The sequence below is a fragment of the Megascapheus bottae genome, chromosome 16 (assembly GCF_031878675.1).
Source record: "Megascapheus bottae isolate mThoBot1 chromosome 16, mThoBot2.hap1, whole genome shotgun sequence".
Classification (NCBI taxonomy): domain Eukaryota; kingdom Metazoa; phylum Chordata; class Mammalia; order Rodentia; family Geomyidae; genus Megascapheus; species Megascapheus bottae.
In genome coordinates, this window is record NC_143524.1 from 30,295,185 (window position 1) to 30,317,919 (window position 22,735).

The 22,735-nt window shown below is 38.8% G+C and overlaps 2 pseudogenes; both read right to left on the minus strand.

Annotated features, from left to right (window-relative positions):
- Nucleotides 1-1,048: 1,048 nt before the first annotated feature.
- On the minus strand, nucleotides 1,049-21,973 carry LOC150053073 (lymphoid-specific helicase-like; annotated as a pseudogene).
- LOC150053074 (small nucleolar RNA U3) lies at nucleotides 2,413-2,519 on the minus strand (annotated as a pseudogene).
- Nucleotides 21,974-22,735: the final 762 nt, after the last annotated feature.

Genomic DNA, 22,735 nt, shown 5'->3' on the forward strand with positions numbered 1-22,735 from the left:
TATACTACCATTTCCAAATTTTGGTGTTTTGCTAAAATGCTTCATTTCTTTCAGTATCCTTTGTTAAACCATGACTTGAAAATTTTCTACAACATGCTTATATGTACTAGTGAATGAAACCAAGAAAGCATAATGTTGAATATCAAAACTAGTCATGTTTGTGTTATTTCACTTCGATTATTTTCCTGACAAAGTAATTTGATAAAACCATTTTATAAGGAACATTTATTTGGTAAACTATAGACTCTAAAAGTAAAAGCAATTTTTTACTTTAGTGACAAAAAGTACAACCTCAGTCAATCCTTCCTCTTGAAAGTGTACTTCATAACAGAAGTGTTAATTCCTTAACCTATATCACTACTATGAGAAAGGAGGGGCAAAAGAGACATTTCCTAAACTTCCACAGGAAGACTGTATAAATCTGGCAAGGGTTAAGTAAACATTAGGCCATATCTAAGAGTATACCCAACCGGAAAAAGTAACTAAAAATCTAAACTTGTTAGGAATTTTATTCTTAATAAGGCTCAGAGAATTACATTCTTAAGTAAGTGGTGGTATCAATTACAATATACAAACTGATATAATCAACAACGTGAAGTGGACAAAATGGACTTCAAAACCAATTGTAAGAAAAGCCATATAACGAATGATTGTTGTCCTTAATGTACTATGTTGTCTCTCATCTCCTTTGCTGTCCCTTGGTTATCTCATATTGTTACAGTATCTCACTTTGTTATCTGATATATTGAATTTATTTGTATTTGGATATTTGAAATTTGATAGGGAAGGGGGGAAAACCAAGACGGGTGGGGGGTGTGGGGGGGGAGGAAAACGGGTACCAAGACATGTGAAAGGGTATCAATGTATGTGAATTAATGCACCTTCTATCTGGCAAATATCATGTAACCCTTTTACTAATTACAATAAAAAAAATAAAATTAAAAAAAAAAACCCAATTGTAAGAACCCAATGTAACAAAATTGCTGACTATACACAAGAATGCTTTTTAAAAAAGGCCTTTTTAAAAAAAAAAAAAAAAAGCTTCACTTTAAAACAAACATTCAGGACTGGAATCTTCAGAATTTTCTAGTATCTTGAATATTCCTGTCTTCTCTTTAACTGGTCCAGAGGCTTTCATTTGATCAATAAGATCATTTCGATCTAACAACTCTAGATCCTTATCACTTTCTCTCTTGATCCTTTTACTTCCCTTTCATAATCTCTAGATTTTAATAATTCTATCAATTCCTTAGGATCCAAGAAAGTTTTAAGTTGATTTAATCCAGATTGACCACCTTTGAAATAATTTTTTTTTTTTTTTTTTGCCAGTCCTGGGCTTGAGCTCAGGGCCTGAGCACTGTCCGTGGACTTTCTCGAGGCTAGAGCTCTACCACTTGAGCCTCAGCACCACTTCCGGCTTTTTTCTATGTATGTGGTACCAAGGAATCGAACCCATGTCTTCATGCGTGCTAGGCAAGCACTTTAACCACTAGGCCAAACTCCCAGCTCTGAAATAATTTTTTGTGGATGATCAACTTCTCCAATTTTCTTTTAGCAGCTGCTCTTTCCACAATTTTCTAATCAATGGTATTTGCTGTAACAAGGTGATACACAACAATTGGCTTTGTTTGACCAATTCTGTGACATCTATCCTGGGCCTGAAGATCAGACTGTGGATTCCAATCACTATCATAAATGATAACTGTATCTGGTGCCATCAAATTAATGCTCAGGCCACCAGCTTGTGTACTCACTAAGAAAAGAAACATCTCGATCTGTGTTGAAGCTTTGCATATGATTTTCTCTCTCTGAATATGACATGGACCCATCAAGTCTACTAAAGTTGAAATCCCTAAGTTGACAGTAGTCCATCAAAATGCCCAGTATTCTTGTCATTTGTGAAAAAAGCAGCACCTGTGTCCTCTTAAGTTCTGGCAGCATTCGATTCAAACTAAAGAACTTCCCAGAATTCGTTACTAATTCTTCGTCAATCTTAAACTCCTGTGTGACAGGATCTATAGAGTACTCAATCAAATATGTATGATTACAACATTTATGAAGTAGCACCATTATATTCTGCAATTTCAGATTAACTTTGGATTCTACAGGAATTTTCATTTCTTTTTTTGTTTGTTTTTGCCAGTCCTGGGCTTGAGCTCAGGGCCTGAGCACTGTCCTTGGACTTTCTCAAGGCTAGAGCTCTACCACTTGAGCCTCAGCACTACTTTCGGCTTTTTTCTATGTATGTGGTACTCGAGGAATCGAACCTGGGTCTTCATGCATGCTAGGCAAGCACTTTAACCACTAGGCCAAACTCCCGGCCCAGGAATTTTCCTTTCTACAACACTCTTTTCTTGTTCCACTTCTGGCTGTATTTGACTCATTAATTTTTCCAATTCATTAGGAAACTCATCCAGTTTGCTATAATTTATTGATTTCCTGGTTTTTCGGTACTCTACATGATCAGTGAGATTTTTCTGGTAACATACTATAGAAATGATCCTTGAAAATATATTCTTAGAAGAATTTTTTTGACCATTTGCGTTTTATATTTGATCATAGTTTTTGCTCATAACACCAGAGCCAAACTGTCCATGTATAACTCTTGGCATTGCTAGATGATAGCCAAAATATGTTGGGAAAAGGCCTACTTCCTTTTCTGTAATATAGTGATAGAAACAATGCCCTCCTGAAAGAGAGGTACTGTGAGTGTGAAATAAGTGAATACATCTAAGACACTTAGAATATTGTTCAGAACAGAGTCTGTGTTATTGTTGCTATTAACTTACAATGTCTTTTAATATTTAATATGTGCTAAAACACAAAAGAGCTAAATGGGAAAATTAATACTTATTTATCACTTAATACTTTTTTTTTTGTGGGTCATGGAGCTTGAACTAGGCCTGGGCACTGTCCCTGAGCATTTCAGCTCAAGGCTACTCTTGAGCCAAGCCCCACTTCCCACTTAATACTTATTTATCTACCCAGAATATCACAAGCCAGGATACCATAAAGACATTTGCACATCCATGTTCACTGCTGCATTATTCAAAATAAGCAATTATGGAAACAGTCCACATGCCCTGCCATAAATGAGTAGATCAAACAATGTGGTCTTACACACTGAAATTTTTTTAAATGTTTATTGTCAAGGCAATGTACTGAAGAATTACAGTTATATATGATAAGCAGTATCTACTGGAATTTGACACATTTATTAGAAAAAATATTATATCATTTGCAGGAAAATGGATGGACTTAGGACAATTTGTGTTAAGTGAGGTAAACCAAGCTCAGAGACAAATAGCATATGTTTTCTCTCATATGCTGAAGCTAGATCTAAAATATACCAGGACAAGATAAATTATACAGGATTCTAGGCATTCATATCCTAACCTTGAGACTAAAGGAGGATACCCTTAGGGGAAGAACCCAAAGGTGTAACTTCTTGAAATATTTAAAATACTATTTATCAGAATGAATTCCAGGAAAAGGAAACATGTTTTTTGTTTTTGTTTTCCTAGTCCTGGGCCTTGAACTCAGGGCCTGAGCACTGTCTTGGGCTTTCTCAAGGCTAGCATTCTACCACTTGAGCCATAGCACCCTTCCAGCTTTTTCTATGTATGTGGTACTGAGGAATCAAACCAGGGTCTTTGTGACTGCTAGGCAAGCACTCTACCACTAGGCCAAACTCCTGGCCCCCAAAATGGAAACATGTTTTTTGTTTTGCTGCTGCCGGTAGTGGAGATGGTATTGTTTCTACCTTTTTCTTTCTTTTCTTTCTTTCTTTCTCTCTCTCTCTCTTTCTTTCTTTCTTTCTTTCTTTCTTTCTTTCTTTCTTTCTTTCTTTCTTTCTTTCTTTCTCTCTCTCTCTCTCTCTCTCTCTCTCTTTCTTTCTTTCTTTCTTTCTTTCTTTCTTTCTTTCATTCTTTGGTCTTATTTGTTATTTTATTTGTCTTTTGAGGGGGAAAAAGAAGAATACAGAAATGAAGGATAGAAGGGTGAGCAAAAGCAGCCATGTTCAGAAGATGCAATGTTGAAAATGAACTATGCAACTTGTGGGCAAGAACTGGAGGGAGAGACTACGGGACAGAAAGGGAAGTGGTTACATTATCCAAAAAGAAATGTGCTCATTAACTGACTTATGCAATGGTAACTCCTCTATACAACCTCTTGATAATAACGGAAGGAGGAGGAGGAGGAGGAGGAGGAGGAGGAGGAGGAGGAGGAGGAGGAGGAGGAGGTAGCCGCTGCCTTTACTAGGGAACTCAGAGTCCCAGCAAGGAATAATTAGCTCACATAGGGAGAGCAAGGTCTCACAGAAAGGCTGTGTTTAGAAGTACAGAGAGCCTTCAAGACTCCTTAGCCAATATGAATTAGAAGCAAGCATTGGCACTAAAGAATGCTGGGTACTTCACAGAGTATTTCACTAAATTCTTAGAAGACTCCTGTAGAGTTTCCCCCCCTACCCTGGCTACAAGAAATTTAAGGCAAATGTGACCTGGTCTTTTCTTTCTAAAATCACAGTTGACAGTAGAAAACATTACAAAATATATCAGTTGTTGGTGATTTCACAAAACACTCATATTCTGAGCTTCGGTGATCACCAGCAAATCAATATCTACATGTAAATGTTATTGGTTTATAAGAGCACATTGAGGTGGGGTATAAAAATAAAAAGTCATGACTCTAAGAAAAAGACCTAATTTGGTAAATTCCTCAGTCCTCTTAGTCTACAATAAGAAATAACAGGAACTACCACTCAAATTTGGAGGAATTAATGACCTAATGTAAACCCTTGGTCAAAAGTTTAAGAGTTATTGATTAGGATTCTTTTTTTCTTTTCCTTTTTTTTTTTTTTGCCAGTTCTGGGGCTTGAACTTGGGGACAGGGCACTGTCCTTGATCTTTCTCAAGGCTAGAGCTCTACCACTTGAGCCACAGCACTACTTCCAGCTTTTTCTGTGTATGTGGTGCCCGGTAATTGAAGCTAGGGCTTCGTGCATTCTAGGCAAGCACTCTACCACCAGGCCACATTCCTGGCCCATCTTTTTCTTAAAACAAAAGGAAACAAAAAAACCAAAACAACATTTGCATTGCTCTTGAGCAGTTGTACAAGAGTTTCCATTCAACAAAGTGGTTGACGGGTATTCTATGTGTCTTGAAAAATGTCACCTCTTTCACCATTCATACCCATCCCTCCTAATCCATCTTTTCCCTCCCTTCTCTTAACTTTTGTAGGATATATATTGAATTTTGGACTGCATTCTCCACCTTTCTTCTAGCCTGAATATGATTCTTTATCTGATTTTATTATGCTAATTAATTCTACTGAATGCTATTCTTGTTACTTATTAGGCTATTGAATACTCTTCAATGTTTGCATCTTTCTGTTCACTACTCCTTATTCAGCATTTGCTATTATCATACTGGGATCTTCTAGTGTCATGTCTAGGTGGAAGACCGGAACACAAATAACATCAGATTTAGATATCATTCATTATTTTAATGAATACTAGAATCATACCTAGGCTCTATAAGTCTCTAATTTTGTGGTGCATGTTATACCATCTAGATAACTGTAGCAAAGTTTCCTATTGTTGGTACCAGTATCAATATTCTTTTCTTTTCAACATTCAGATTATCCTTTTAGAAGGCTTTGGTTCCCAGCCTCTCTTGCACCTAGTTGTGTCCAGCTGATTAAATTTTGGTCTAAACTTTGCAAACTGTCTTTCTTTAATCTTTTCCTATTTCTTGGGGGAAAGAAAATGCATGATATTCTATAGCTCACCAAACTTCTTGGTCCTGCAGCACGACTGAACAAAGACCTGGAAGGAACCTAAAACTCTGAGATGGGGGAGGAGAGGAGTGTTATTTCAGTCCTATAATTATGGCTTTGTCTTTTGTGTGATTTGAAATATATAACTTCATTTTAATGAAAATTGTTGTGCTTTTGTCACACAGAGTCAACACAAAATATGTGAACAGTGAAAGGCACTCAATATTTCATTTCCTTTCTTGTTATCTAATTCTTTCTTTTGTAATAATCAAAGAAACTTTCTTATATCCAAACATCAAATCCAAACAACACATTCCACAGATGTGCTCATGTTCTCTCTAATTTAAAATGTCTTCAACTCCCTAGGGCTTACTGTTAGGCTTAGAAGATTAGATGGAATGAATAAATGAATGAACATCCAAACAAATGAATGTTCCTCATCACATCAAATAAAGAGGCAGCTCTGTGGGCCTTGGGTCTCAGAATTCACCTACATACACAGTCTAATTTGGCCAAAAGTCCTGCCAGCAGTGATTGACCTCCTCCAAGTATGTGGCTTACCACACCTCACAAGTGTACTCTGGATCCTTTACATACAATGGAAAGATAGAGCAACCACCTCCAACTTGAGTCAGTTCAGTCAGGAAAATCCACTGCCAATGTTCCCTATGGTCTCTGAAATGTCAATACCATGGAAGTTGACGCTAAGCTCCGCACACACCCCACGTTATCAAATGCTTCTTTGCTTCATGTTTTGTCTGGTCTGTCAGCACCATTTACTGCTGAGTAGGTCCCTTATCTTTATTGATCACTTAATTTATCTTTTCTTAACTTCCCTTGCACCGTCTGGTGCCGTGTGTCCGTCTGTTGAGGCTGTCATGACTGGTTTGCTCTTGAAATAATAGGGGCAGCAGGTGGTGTGACTAAGTCGACCCTGTGCAGAATGGAGGCCCATTCCCAGTCCCTGTCTCAACCTGCCAGTGTGTCTACACCCTCCCAGCTGTTCCACATTAAAGCAGTCAACTGTGACTTTACAGTCCGAGTTTTACACAACTGTTTTACAAACCGGGAAGAAGGTCTTTTGTCACAAATCTTTTGTCAGGCAGTAGAATGTATGGGGAGAGAAAGCCAATTCTGGGACTTAGTGCATTTTAATGAATATGCAGATAGACATGCATCCTTTGGCCTTGGTAAAAGGGATATGGTGTACAGTGCAAGACTGGCTGGAAAGAAACGAGAACAAGTGGATTCCTAGCTCTGAGGACAATTTGTAAAAGGAGCAATGGCTCTGTTAACACTAATTTCTGCTTCAGAACCTTCACTCCATGGAAGTTTTTACTCCTCATCATGAGCCTTAGATAAGAAATTCTAGTGCATGTGCTTTGCCTCTAGGTATATGACTGTGGAGCTAGATGGTAATGGGAAGGGGACAGTAGAGTGAACACATTGTTTTTCCCCTTATTGACTTAGGTCCATAGAATTACAATTCCTACTTAATCAGGTGTTAAAAAGGCACCTTTGGCTCTTCTTTGGCCTGACTCCTTGGTAACATGGGAGATGGGAAGAGTCTGGGTAGCGTGGGGTATTGAAGGTTTTGGCTTCTATTGGACCTGTTTACCTTTCCTTCTAGATGACTGGATAGAAGTCATAGGCACAATATTCTCCCTCAGCCCTGACCTTTTCAACTATCTACTTAGCAAATTTTGACCAGAAACCAGGTCCAATCTCCTAAAACCAAGTTATTAAAAATAGAATCACGTCACCAAAATTGTTACTGATAGAGAATAAGTAAGATAGTTATGGTCATTACGTACTTAAAAATCTGTCAATCCAAATTAGAATAGAAAATTAATAAGCAGGAAGCAAACTAATTAAAGCCTCCTGCATAGCATAAAGGGTAATGTGGAACCTTATATGTTTGTATTTGAAAAGAAGCAAGTCTATTATCCAAAATTTAAGTTTCTACCCTAGTAAACGAAGAGTAAGTGAAATTGAAGTCAAAAGGAAAGAATTACTAAGGACACAGAAAATGCAATTTTAAGATGCAACAACTTAAAGTGAGAAAAATAAAAGAGAAAAATGGCTGAAATTAATAGATCGTTCTTTCAAAAAAAATCAATAAAGTGATGAACTTCCGGATAAGCAGCTCCAGTGAAAAGGCAGGAATGAAAGATTATCAATAGATCTTTTTTTTTTTTTTTTTTGCAAGTCCTAGGGCTTGAACTCAGTGCCTGGGCACTGTATTTGGACACTTGCCACAGCACCACTTCTGGCTTTTTCTGTGTATGTGGTATTGAGGAATTGAACCCAGAGCTTTATAGCATGCTAGGTAAGCACTCTACCACTAGGCCACAGTCAGTGTGGATCTAAAGATTAAAAGTGTAATAAAGTAATAGTTTACATGGTGTCCATGAATTTAGTAACTTGGACAAATATTTTGAAAGACACAAACGAGAGAAGAAGAAGTATATCCAAGCATGGTGGCTCATACCTTTAATCCCCACTACTTAGGAGACAAAAAGCCAGCCCAGGCAAAAAGTTAGCAAGATACTATCTTAAAGAGCAAGCTGGGTACAGTGGTTTATGTCTATAATCTGGTCAATATAGGAGTAGAAATAGGAGAATCATAAGTTAAAGTTGGTCCTGGGCAAAAGTTGTGAGGAGCTATTCAAACAAACAAACAAACAAACAAAGATCTGGACATGTGGTGTTAGAAATCACAGCAATGTATTTTATAGAAATGGGAAGCTTGTCAAAAAATCAAGCACATAAAGTAGTCAAAACAACTTTGAAAAAGAACAATGCATTTTAGTACTTCCTATAATCTTATATATATATACTTTATTTGCGTATTTGAAAATGGGAAGGTAGGGGGAAAACAAGATGAGTGGGAGGGGGTGGGGGATGGGGGAGGGAAAGTGGGAGAAAAACATGGGAAGGGGTAACATTGTTAAAGAAGTAATGTACCCACTACCTGATGAATGTAACTATAACCCCTCTGTACATCACCCCAACAATAAAATACAATTTAGAAAACCAAATCTATTCGACTGTTTACCTTGTTTGTGTCATTGAATTTGCAGAATTACTGTAATGGTAATTATCTTCACATATATGTGATTCTGTATGCCAAATATGGGTCATATTCTTTTCATATTGTATTCTAATTATTTGATAAAATATCTGAAAGTTTACAGATTTCTTTGCCTTCAGTGTGTAACACAATGCCCAGCAGATATGAGTAATAGCTATTTAAAAATACTAGTTACCATTTTTATGCTAAGCCAGGCACAAGAGGCTTGTGCTTATAATTCTAGCTATTCAGCATCCTGGTTCAAAGTCATCCCAAGTTGACAAATTTGAGAGACTCTTATTTTCAATTAACCAAGAAGCTGGAATTGAAGGTGTGACTCAAGTGGTAGAACACCATCCTTTGTGAAAAAGCTAAGCAAGAGCTAGAGGCCCTGCGTAAAATCTTCAATACCAGGGCTTCTATTTTCACATCTAGACAAAAAATTAAGTAATAATACTGAGTATCAACAAGCCATGAGCTCTTCTAAGTTTCTGGTGAGAACACATACTAAGATAGTTGGAGAAATTCTGCCAATATTCTAAGAAAGTAAGGTATGCCATTAACTTAAAACTCAATAACCTTGGTAATCTACTCAGGAGAAATGAATATATATATATATGCAAAAATCCACATACAAACAGTTCTCCATATCAAATTACTCTATAGCTATCCAAATCTGGAGACATTCAAATGTCCACAGTGAAGGGGTAAACAAATTGTAACGTATCCATACAAATGGAATAATATTCAACAATGAAAAGTAATAAAGTATGGAGACATACATATATCCATGGTTAATTCCCAAAAGTATTGTGTTTTGTGGAAGAAGCCAGACAGAAACAGGATCATATTTTGTTCACTTTTATATCATTTTGGGAAAGAAAAAACTGTAATATCAGAAATAGATCTGTGATTGCCAGAGTCTGGGAGTAGTGAGAAGGGTTTAATTATAAGAGAACACAAGAGAATTTCATGTTATGCTGAAATAATCTATACATTGTTTGGTTACATGATTTTACACATTTAATTTTATCAAACTGTACAACTAAGATTAATTTTGCTGTGTGCAAATGATACCTCAATAAGTCTAACTTATAAAAATACATTTATGCCGGGTGCTCGTGGCTCGTGCCTGTTATCCTAGCTACTCAGGAGGCTGAGATCTGAGGATCACTTCAAAGCCAGCCTGGGCACTACAAAGCCATGAGACACTTACCTCCAATTAACCACCAGAAAACTGGAAGTGATGCTGTGGCTCAAGGGGTAGGGTGGTAGCCTTGAGCTAAAGAGCTTAGGGACACAGTGCCCAGGACCAGAGTTCAAGCCCCATGACCGACCAAAAAAAAAAAAGTTGGTTTCCTCATTATATTAATTAAAAATAATTTTCAAACAGTTGAATCTAATAAACATTGATCTTCCTATTTTATGTTTTTGCTTCCTTTGTCTATTTATTGGTATTATATTTTACAAATTTATAGGTCAGCTATGAATTAAGAATTTAAAAATCCTGGTTCTTTAGCATAGACAGTTTTAGAAGCACTATTCTAGCAACAGATTTATAAACCTGTGTATGGGTACATGCATGTTTCTGTGTCAACATATGTATGTATATGAGTTGGTCTCCTTGCAAGAATGGAAAATGATAAGGTCATTTTCTACCCTGAACACTCAATCTCACCATTAGATTACAAGCCTACAAATTCTACTGGATTTCAAATGTAATATGCATTCTCCAATACAGGCTCACTGGCAATTTTACTTTTCCTAAATTAGAGGCTATGATAATCATAGCCTCAACCTGAAGTTCCTTCTAGTTTTAAGATCCTAAGGTTTCAACAGAGGTTTATGAAAAAGTTAATTATCATGGTGGTTGGCAAGGTAAATACCATTTGCTTACCCTAGTCCTTTTCTCTAATCCTCAGACATTTTCTTTTTTTCCCATATATTTTTTATTGTAATTAATAGAAGGGTTACATTATATTCATTAGAGGGTACATTACTTCACATACATTGATGCCCTTTCTTATGTCCTGGCTCAGACATTTTCTTTAGCTTAGCATTTCTACATTTAAAAACATATTAAAGGCCGGAAGCATGGCCTGGTGGTAGAGTGCTTGAGTAGCATGTACAAAGCCCTGGGTTCGATTCCTTCGTACAACATACACAGAAAAAAGCTGGAAGTGGTGCTGTGGCTCAAATGGTAGAGCTTGAGTCTCAAGAAGACCCAAGGACAATGCTTAGGCCCTCAATTCAAGCCTCAGGACTGGTAAAAATAAATAAACAAATAATAATAAACATATCAAGCCAGGTGCCAGTGGCTCACACCTGTAATCTTCACTACTCAGAAGGCTGAGAGCTGAAGATTGTAGTTGGAAGCCAGACCATCAGAAATGTTCATGTGACTCTAACCACCAACTAACCACCAGAAAACCCAAAGTGGCACTGTGGCTTAAAGTGGTAGAATTCTAGCCTTGGTAAAAAGAGCCAAGGGACAGCACTCAGGCCCTGAGTTCAAGCCTCATGAACAATTGTGAAAAACAAACAGATAAATAAAGCATTAATTTTACCCAAATATCAACTCTCAAGGGTTTTTTTTTCTTCAAATCACACTGTTTGGGTGAGAGTTTGGCCTAGTGGTTAAAGTGCTTGCCTAGCATGCATGAAGACCCGGGTTCGATTGATTCCTTGGTACCACATATATAGAAAAAAGCCGGAAGTGGTGCTGAGGCTCAAGTGGTAGAACTCTAGCCTTGAGAAAGTCCAAGGACAGTGCTCAGGCCCTGAGCTCAAGCCCAGGACTGGCAAAAAAAAAAAAACCACACTGTTTTCACTGCCCATTTAGAAGTATCATCCAATTTCAATGCCTCCAGTGCCTAAACCAGGCAATGTCTTCAACACTGAGGACTTTTAGATACTTCCTTTCTCCATTGTTGGCTTTTTTGCTTGCTTATACATTTTCTTTCTTGTTTGTTTATGCATTTACTTCTTTATAAGTATTTCAGTTATGCAAATAGACACAGTATTGATTTCCCTTGGTCTGTTGATTCTTTCAAGTGCTGAATGCTTGTAGAGATCTTATTTCTATGTTTTTATTCTGCTAAAATGGTGTAAAACTCAAGAGGTAAATAATTTTTTTTTTTTTTTTTGCCAGTCCTGGGCTTGGGCTCTGTGCTTGAGCACTGTCCCTGGATTTTTTCTCAGGGATAGGACTCTACCACTTGAGCCACAGCACCACTTCTGGCTTTTTGCTACATATGTGGTACCGAGGAATTGAACCCGGGTCTTCGTGCATGCTAGGCAAGCACTCTACCACTAGGCCAAACTCCCGGCCAGAGTACATTTCTCTTTTTTTTTTTTTTTTGCCAGTCCTGGCCTTGGGCTCAGGGCCTGAGCACTGTCCTTGGGCTTTCTCAAGGCAGCACCACTTCCAGCTTTTTTCTATGTATGTGGTACCAAGGAATCGAACCCGGGTCTTCGTGCATGATAGGCAAGCATTCTACCACTAGGCCAAACTCCCGGCCCCTAAAAATTCTTTTCATTTAAAAACTAATACCTGGCAAAAGATTCACATATAAAGAATTTCCCTCTTCAATTTTTTTCAGAAGAAAATCTGACTTACTAATCCATCCATGTTTAATTTAAACATTATCACAAAATTGGAGATATGATTTATTATATTTTTCCTTTTGATTGAAATCAAATATTTTGTGTCTAGTTCACACTTACCCTTCCTCTTTATGATATATTTTGTTGGTTGTGGGGCTTGAACTCTAGGCTCTTTATGATTTCTAACTTTTTTTTATATGTCTTGTAATTTTGTTTAAACTACTAGGCATTGATATGGAAGTAAGTAGGTATATAATGTTCAGAAGTAAGCTGATTACTTTACTAAAGAAAGTTTAAGAACTGCCTTTAAGAACTCAGTCCATTCATCCTTCACTAGTATTTTGTTTAATTCCTTGAAGATATAGGTACAGGTCTTTCAAGAGACTAGATCTATTTGTTTTAATAAAGTCTATGTTATAGTAAAATCAGTAAAATATTTACTAAGCTAAAATTTGATCATATTTGTCTCCTAATCAAACCAGAAATAACAATGTCAGAATTGAGTTACTGGAAAAGACAATTTATAGAAGCAAAGAAAAATTAAAAGATTTTGCAAACAACCAAACTAAGTAGTGGGTAATTTTTTTCCCTCTGAGAGTACTAGAATTAAGTAGTCTTTAGGGAAAAAAAATTAAAAATCTTCAAGATAGTTGGATGATATAAATAGTAAGTAATATGTTTTCCTAAAGACAGTATTAAAATTTTAAGTGTTAATGAAAGTCTACGGTTTTAACTTACCCTGAAATATAATTATGGCCATATTTCAAATACCTCTCACAATCTCACGTCCCCCATCCCTGTAAGATGGTATGGGCCAGCAGCACTGTGCAATTCCTGGTAGGTCATTTGGAAAGCTGAGCTTTCGCTAAACACCTCAGTTAGAAGCCCTCCAGTTGGTGTTATTTACTGTGGTCAGATGACCGACTAACACGGTCTCTCACCTTAGGGACCCAGAGTGTAAATTAGAAAGCAAGCACAAGTGCACTGGGTTTGGTGGTCTTGTTTGAGAACCTGATGGATGTTTGTCTGCCTCACAAAAGCTCCTATACAATTGCGTTCCATTTGTCACAACGGACAGTTTCTGCTCCAACGAGGCCCACATCTGGAACTGCACAGATGTTATACTTTCAATCACTCTTCATGGACCAAAGAGATAAAATGTAACCAACGGAGTTAATAATTCCAAGTAATCTTCCCAACCAAACTATGAGCCATGTTCTATTTTCTCCTCTATCTCCTTGATGTTTTCCTTAGGTCAATGTCTTCAGCATGACAGTAAACACCCAACACTGACAGACCCAACAAGCAGGCAACAAGGATACTCTCATTTTTCATAAACTGTTGGAAGGGCTACAAAGATCTTAGCTGAGAGGACATCTCTACAGAAATCTATGAACTTCTGGACGATAGAGTCCAGATTTATCTATCTATATTCCCCCACAAATATTACCAATATTATATTACCAAGCTCATTTGATTCTACAATCACCATTCTATCATTGTAACAGAGAAACTTGAGAAGTTTTCATAAACACCAGTGATATCGCATAAATGAACTCTCCCTTATTTCAGTTTCAATGAAATCCCATTTTGTAACCATATGTCAACAGGAAGGCCATAAGAAAGCACCACTGTAATTGTGCCTTGTGGCAAAAGTTATCAAACACCGACTTCTTATTTTTTCCTTGAAAAGCTAAGGAAAACAAAAGTTATTGCTTAAGCACCTTGTAGGGACCTACTTCCTTTATAGCTGGACTGTAATCCTGGCTCCTGAGGAGGCTGAGATCTGAGGGCTGAGGTTCAAAATTAGCCCAGGCAGGAAAGTCTGTGAGACTTTCATCTCCAACTAATCATCAAAAACCAGAAATGGAGCTGTGGCTCAAGTGGTAGAGCATCAGCTTTGAGCAAATACAGCTCAGAGACAGTACCCCTGAGTTCAAACCCCAGTCCACACACACACACACACACACACAGAGAATAATTGAATCTGTCTTTAAACAACTCACAAATTATCTCCTGACAACTTAAAATAATAGATCTTTTTGTTAAAAGGAGAAAGCTTGTGGAGACCAAAGGTTAAACAGGTCTTTTCATCATGATAAATCACTGGTTAATGAGGTCACTATTGTTGGATATTATGACCATCCTCTTTAATGTCATCACCTCCTGGTTGTAAAGCTGACTCTACATCTGCATTCTTTGAACTTTTCCACAATATTGACGGGCTTCTCTGAGCAGATGTTCCTTGGGTGACATTGCAATAAGGACTATAATACTTATTTCTGGAAAGAGAGCATCAAGCAAGTTTATGTAATTTGGGCTGTCCAGGCTTGGCAGAGAAGCAGGAAGAGGGAATAGAAAACATAAGGATGCCAACAGGTTAGGAAAAAAATCATTTTATCTATTTTGACAAATTGGAAAAATAGATCCACAGAGCAAGTAGCAATCTTGGTACTTGCAAACTTGCTACAAAAGAAAGTATTTTTTTTTTTTGCAAAAAGTAGACTGTTCAAAGTAAAACAGAGAAAAGGAATTCAGTAATAGGCAGTCTTGATTGCATTTCCTAAGGAAAGAGATTTCTTTCATTGGGGAAAAAAAATCAAAACTTCCCCTTTTGCATGACAAAGGATAAAATGTGGTATTAAAACATGATGTTATTCTCAAGTACTTTCTCTCTGCACCACCAATGATTCTGAAATAGAGAAAAACTCTGTCTGCAATTTCATTTTTAAAAAAAACCCTAATAATTAGCTGGCTTCCACTATTTCTTTCTTTCTTTTGAAAAGCATAACCTTGAATCCACAGCAGGAATTAGGCAGATGTTAATTAGCAGAGCTGAAATTTCCAAAGGCAGTTCAAGTCTTCAAAAAAAAAAAAAAGTCAGGATCATGTCAGGATGAGAATCAAAATCAAGTCCTACATTAGCAAAGAAGACATTCTTAGTTTCAATATTTTTTGGTCAAGTACATCTCATTTTCAGAACTCAAGGGTTCCAGTTGCAGAGCCTACTCATATTAAGTTGATTGTAAGAATCTGGAGATAGAGGAACAAAATGAGAATAATTTACATTTCACTTGAGCCTCACAACAGTCTGGTATTGTGATAGTTTGATGTGGTACCATTGTTCCCCTTTTAATGAGGCAACTGAGATTGCAAAGGTGAAAAAGAGAGCTAGATGAGGCTGAAAGAGACAGACCTACTAGGGAAAGACTGTTCTAGTTGAAAGTATTGGCCAGTAATCAGTACAATGGAGTTGGAAATGTCAGCAGTGATTGACAATAATTTGCCATGACCCAGGTAACAGCAAGGATGAGCTTAAACTGTAGGTCTAGAAATTGGCAGCTCACATATCAAATATTCCCTACCCAGAGAAAGTCAGCTAGTGATACCTCAGAAAAGAAACAGTTGAGAGGAAGTCATGCCAAGTCATTCTCTTTTTTTCTGTATGTATTTTTAAAAAATTTTATTAAAGAATTTATTAACCTTGATTTTCACATCGTATTTCAAATGATGTGTTTAACAAACAAGTATTCAAGAAGAAAATCTCTATATACAATCCCTGGCACTTAGATTTTTAGAACATAATTAAAATCAGGCTGAGGGTTTGTATGTCATAGTACATATTAATCTATGTAATAAAACATTATGTCTATAATCATAAATGTTTACGTCTATGTGGGTGTGTTTATATTTCCAATACCATGTCCATAGCATTGGGTACGCAAATATTGAGTCCTCACTCTTGTACTGTTTGGTGCAGAAAACTAAAAATTGACCCTAATCTGTATGTATTCTTATTGTTTTTCTTTTTTTTCCTCAGTCAGTTTTGGGTCTTGAACTCTGGGCCTGGGCGCTGTTCCTGAGCCCTTCAGCTTAAGGCTAGTGCTCTACCACTTGAGACACAGTGACACTTTCAGTTTTCTGGTGATTAGTTGGAGATAAGAGTCTCACGGACTTTTTGTGCCTGGGCTGGCTTTGAACAGCAATCCTCACATCTCAGCCCTCCGAGTATCTAGGATTTACAGGCATGAGCCACCCGTGCCTGCCTTACTTCCATATTTTATTGATATTGTAAAGGTGACGTATAGAGAAGTTATCATCTCATGTCAGGTAACGAGTACATCTCTTTTAGGGCAATGTCATTCTTTCCCTCACTCTCTCCCAGTTTTTCCCTCCCAGCTCCACACAAAAGTTTTTGTTTAGTTAATGTTCAATATGGTGTCTAGTGTGTACCACTGCTGTGTTTGCTCACACTCCTAACATGTTGTTAAGAGGCATAGCAGGTATCAAAATGGGTATGTTATTAAAATAGTATCCTATTAAATATTATTTGAGTATAAGTAAAAGAAAATGGGCTCTTACTGGGGAAGTCAGAGCGTTGAAGACATAGGAATGAATTAAAATAGTTTAGAGTTGTTTCTACCCTTGAATGGTGAAGTATATCAATCCACCAGAGCCTGTATTCTGACTGCTTGGGGATGAAACTCCCTCCTTAACTTGATCCCTAATTGGGTCTACATGCAGTATTTCTGATTATAGAATGACAAGTAGAAGCCACAGCAGGTTGCCCAGAAGTATTGGAGTGTATGTTCAGATGAGATTTTCACATAGGGGATGGTGGTAGAGTCTCAGAGAGCAGATAGCTAGCATCTGATCCAACACAGACGACAGGGTATAGAAGCTGCCTACAAATGTTAGGAAGTACCTGCACATGTGAGGAATTTAGCCTGAAATTTACTCTCATTATCCTCTTGAAACCAGAGTGAGAAGAGAAGCCACTACTAACTTGTTCTGAGGCTACAACTACCTACCAAAATGAATGCAAGGTTATTCATGGATCAGACTGAGTTAGTCCAGTTTACAAGAGGTACAGGAGGCAGCTACACATGATTCAAATCGAGCTCTGCAAATGAAGCCTTGAACCTTAATATCCTTGGGGATACTGAAGATTCTGTGGTTCTCTGATTATTACATGGGCTCTGAGTTTGCTGAATGAACTGGGATTTGTCATTGCTGTAGTTTTATCGTAAAAGTAATATACAGGTAGGGTTACAGTTACACAAGCAAGTAATGAGTACATTGCTTCTTCTTCTTCTTTTGTGGTTCATGGGGCTTGAACTCAGCCCAAGCACTGTCCCTACCCCAGGGCCAGGATGGTGTCCCTGAGCTCTTCAGCTTAAGGTTACTGCCCTACCCTTGAGCCATACCCAGCTTCCTGTTTTCTAGAAGTTAATTGGAGATAAGAGTCTCAGGTCCTTTTGTGCCAGGACTGGCTTTGAATCTTGCTCCTCAGATCTCAGCCTCTTGAGTAGCTAGGATTACAGGTGTGAGCCACCGCACTCAGTGAATATGTTTCTTTTCTTTTTTTTTTTTTTTTGCCAGTCCTGGGCTTGAGCTCAGGGCCTGAGCACTATCCTTGGACTTTCTCAAGGCTAGAGCTCTACCACTTGAACCTCAGCATCATTTCCAGCTTTTTTTTTTTTTTTCTGTGTATGTGGTACCGAGGAATCAAACCCGGTCTTCGTGTATGCTAGGCAAGCACTCTACCACTAGGCCAAACTCCCGGCCCCGAATACGTCTCTTTTTGAGCAGCGTCACACCCTCCATCATTTTCTTTTTTATTGTAATTAATAAAAGGGTTACATGATATTTGCCAGATAGAAGGTGCATTAATTCACATACATTGATACCCTTTCACATGTCTTGGTCCCCATTACCCTCCCCCCCCACCCTCCCCTACCCGTCTTGGCCCTCCATCATTTTCTCCCAGTTGTTTTTAACTGCAAAATGCAGAGAGTAGTTGTGTCTGACTCAGAATGGAATACACAAATTGGATTTTTTTTTTTTTTTTTTTTGCCAGTCCTGGAGCTTAAACTCAGGGCCTGGGCACTGTCTCTGAGCAGTTTTGTTCACAGCCAGCACTCCACCACTTAAGCCACAGTAACACTTCTGGCCTTTTCTGTGTATGTGGTACCAAGGAATCAAACCCAGGGCTTTGTGCATGCTAGGCAAACACTCTACCATTAGGTCACACTCCCAGTCCCTATGGTGATTTTTTAAAAGCTCTTTTTGCTTTTTCTGTATTTTTAAATATTGAAGATGGGGTGGGAAGAGTCTGGAAGGTGTAAACTGGGAGAAAAAAAAAGAGGGAAAATGTGACACTTCAAAAAGAAATGTACTCATTACATGACTTATACAAGTATAACCCCTTTGTACATCACCTTTACAATAAAAAAATTTTTTTTTAAGAAAGTTCTAAGGGCCAGGAATGGTTGTATATACCTACAATCTCAGATATACTGGAAGCAGAGGTAACAGGATTAGAGATTGAGGTCAGCACAGGTTAAAACACAAGGCCCTATGAAAACTAATGCACACAGGGTTGGGGGTATAGCTCAAGTAGTAAGATGCTTGCCTAGCAAGCACAAGGTCCTGAGTTCAGTATCACGCACATGCACACATATGAGCTCTAGAACTGCTGTGTATTCAGCATGGTAAACTGTAGTTTTACGTTTCTACATATAGCATCTTGGTGTCCAGCATTGTCTAGTGAGAAATCTCTTGCCTAGGTACGGACATTTCAGGCCATGAAAGGACCACAGGATTGAATAATCTCAAACTATATTCACAAAGTACAGTGAGCAAAAAGCTCTACGACACTGAGTGCTATGAAAGCTAAAAGGAGAAGAAATTCACATCTCTCCTGAAATCGGGAAAGGTTGCATGGGAGAGGGAAGAGGCATTTGATTGAGACCAAGAAGAAAATGAGCAAGACTTTTGGGCAGATGATGGAGATGAAGAAGACAGAGTAAGTGAATGCAAAGGCAATGCCAGTGTTAGAGGCCATGAAAAAGGCTGAGGAGTATTCTCCTCTCCCCCACCCCCCCATGCAGAACTCAGCATTGCAGGGGACTGGCAGAGAGGAGGAGGTCAGACATGCAGTTAGGAAGACTGAGAATCCTCAGCAGAAGGTGCATGACTCTACTCTTTCAAAGGGTCTGCTTTATTCTGGAAGTTTTCAGCTTTCCTTGCAATGGATGGGTCTGGTGAATGCAATTTTTCTCCTACTTTCACTTTCCTTGGTCTCTGATAATGAGCCAATTGCCCTCAACTTTCCATATGCATCATCCTGTCTTCAAATAGGTGAGTCTGTAAGCTGCATTTCTAGAAAGAGAGCTGGCCGCAACACTCCCACCTCTCCTTGGGCTCCAAATAGAAGATAGTGCTAGTCTGGGCCAATTCTGCTCAGTGCTCCACTGACTGCACGCATTTCTGACAAAGGCCCCACCAGCTGTGTGCCTCCCCCAAGGAATGTAAAAGCAAGCACAACGTCCCTGCATTTGCCCTGCTCCCAAATGAAAGAAGTAAGATTGGCCAAAAAAGCCCCTGCTCATTTCATGTACTCCGATTAGCATAAAATTGCTCCTTTGTCTCAGTTGTGAGGGGGAACAATGGTGCTGGGACTGTGAACTGGTGCAATGGCTTCTTCTGCCTTCCTCACCCTGAGCTCAGCCAGCCAGCTGCCCCCCTCCCATCCCCCAACCCTGAGGAAGCAGGGTCAACCACACTTTCAACTGTGATTTTAAAAGGGGCCTCCCTGACCTGGAACTTTTTTTTTTTTATCCCTGCGTGGTGAGATGTGACCTGGAAACCTAGCGGAAGCACAATATTAATGTTCTGAAGTATTATTGTCTTCATTTTCCTTTAAGAATTGGAAGTGAAGACATCAGAAACACCTTTCACTCACTCCTTCTGGTAATTTGACTGCCATGTTTCAGCCACTTGCTAACTACTCATTTGCCCAAATCACTTGGCATCTGAGAAAAAGATGAGCAATTGTCAATAAAGTTGGGGCTTTTTTTCCAAGAAGAACTTAGAAAATGTCAACCTATACTAAAAGGGAGTGGTCCATATTCATATTCTAAATAAAATGCTCAATTTTTAAATAACTTTAATGCTCCTTAAGTAGGGATAAGGGCAATGGCACCCCAAATTCAAGTCATATGAAATAAGAGCTCATTCCAAAAATTCTAAAATACATGGTTCATGTTAATATGGAAGTTGTCGTAGCTGAAAAACCTCTCTACAAAAGTCAATGACAATGTTTGAAACTGATAAAAAAAAAAAGAACAACCTGAAAGATTATATTGATGTTTTACTTATTTTATAAGAATTATTTCCCAGCTTGTCCCAGCTCTCCAATTTTCCAGGAGACAGAATTGTATTTCACAATCTAAATATCAAAATATTTAAGTATCAGAATATTTAAATTCTCTAAGAGATCCCAGTTTTTCACAAAGCTGATGGAAAACAGAACCAAATCTATACAGTCAACTCTAAGTTACATTTGTCTTACCTAGTATTTCTTTTTCCTTTTTACATTTTGTTTGGTGGCATTGGGGTTTGAACTTAGAGCTTTAGGCTGGCTACACTGACACTTTACCTCTTGAGTCACACTTCCAGCCCTGGTTTTTTGTTTTTTATTTTTGCTAGATAATTGATGATAGAGTGTCGCAAATGTTTCTACCACAGTTAGCCTCAAACCTGGATCCTCAAGTCCTTAACCCTCTGAGTAGCTAGGGTTACAGGTGTGAGCTGTTGGCACCTAGATCCTTTGTACATTTTTTGAAGCCTTTTTCTAAAGGGTAGAGGGAATATTTTCTGTCCTTATTGTAGGATTAAATGGTACAAAGCAATGAACATAGGAGGTGCTCAAAGTCATTTCCTTCTTTATATATATATATAAATAATTTATTATACCGGACATACAAGTGAGAGTGTCCATCAAGTGAGAGGGTCTAAGTAACTTGAGCATCCCGTACAGCAGGTGAGAGCCCGAGCCAGGGATTTCCAAACAGAATTTCCACTACCAAAGATGGTGCCCCTTACCACAGTCAAGTCCATCAGAAATCCTTGTTGTTGGATGCAGGGTCTCCAGTAAGCCCTGGACTCTGGCTCTTGAAAGCACCGCTTACCTAATTCACAAACAAGGCTTTGAAGAAACGAATCTGGAAAAGGACATCAAAATGCTAGAGTCCTTATGACATGTGGAATCCAGTGGACATCTAGGTGAGAGAAGGTGTTGGAGGCGCCAGTGTCATCACCAGCTCTGCTATGATCCAGTGCCTGTGACCCCCCCCCCTCCTCTACCCCTACAGGCCCTGACACCCTCTGAGACCTACCAGTTGTGGCCCGACACAGCTGCACTGTCACCCCAGTTTGTAGCTATATTGACACAGCCATTTTCATGGTAGGCCTGTTGTAAATTTGTTGCTACATGGTGCGTCTGCCCCAAATTGCACGGTGTACGTAAATTTTTGTGTGTGTGGCGGGGCTGGCACGGGGGTGGTGGGGGAGGGATCCCGGGGCTGAATGGAGTGTGTGATGGAGTAGCCCGCAGGAGACCTAGCCCTGATAAATTGTTTACTTGTTCGCCATGGGGCTCCAGAGTGAGCTGGGGGCTGCGGGCTCAGCAGGGCAGACGTAGAAGGTGGACCCATGCCAATTACCAGCCATTGTGGTGTCTCACCCCGTGATTGACACCAATGTCTCCCCTCTCACCATGGGTCCTTTTACCATCCTGGACCCAACACAAGCCCCACTGTGCGAAAACCATGGTGTCTTCAATTTCCTTTGCTACTGGCAAAACTTAGCCTAGGCCTTCAGCCTGTGGAAGACCTAAGGGCTTTATTTTAGTCCAGTTTCCCCCCCCCCCCCAAGGATGAGTTAAAAAAAAAAATAGAGGTTGCTAAGGCCAGTTGGGCAACAAAGAGAGCTAAAAGGGACAAACATTATCTTTGGATGACTGACTTCAAAGTTAATGATCCTCCCCACTACTGAATGAATGGTGCCCTCTGCCGCTCTATGAGGTCTCTGCCATCAGATAAAGAAGCGCCTCTTTAATCCACTCACCCTGCTTTGTCCCTTTGTGGCAAAATGATCATTTCATCAGTTTCGGGTACTCTCTGCCCAAAGAGTTGTTTAGCCTGAGTGATTCAGAGCAGGAGAGACAGAGGAGGGTATTTCTTTCCTTCATTTTTCCTCAAGTGACGGCTGAATAACTATGCAAAAAAATTAAGGCATAATGACCCGGCAACAGTGACAAAACCTAATTAGTCACGGAGGCCACTGGGTAATGAGCCGCAAAACCTGGCTCTTGAGTGTGTAATAACTGTATTTTTCTCCATTTCTTCCCCTTTAGTCACAGCCTTGTGTGGCATTTTTAACTAACTAAAATGGCACCAGATGCAACAGGGTTCAGACATTTTAACTTGAATT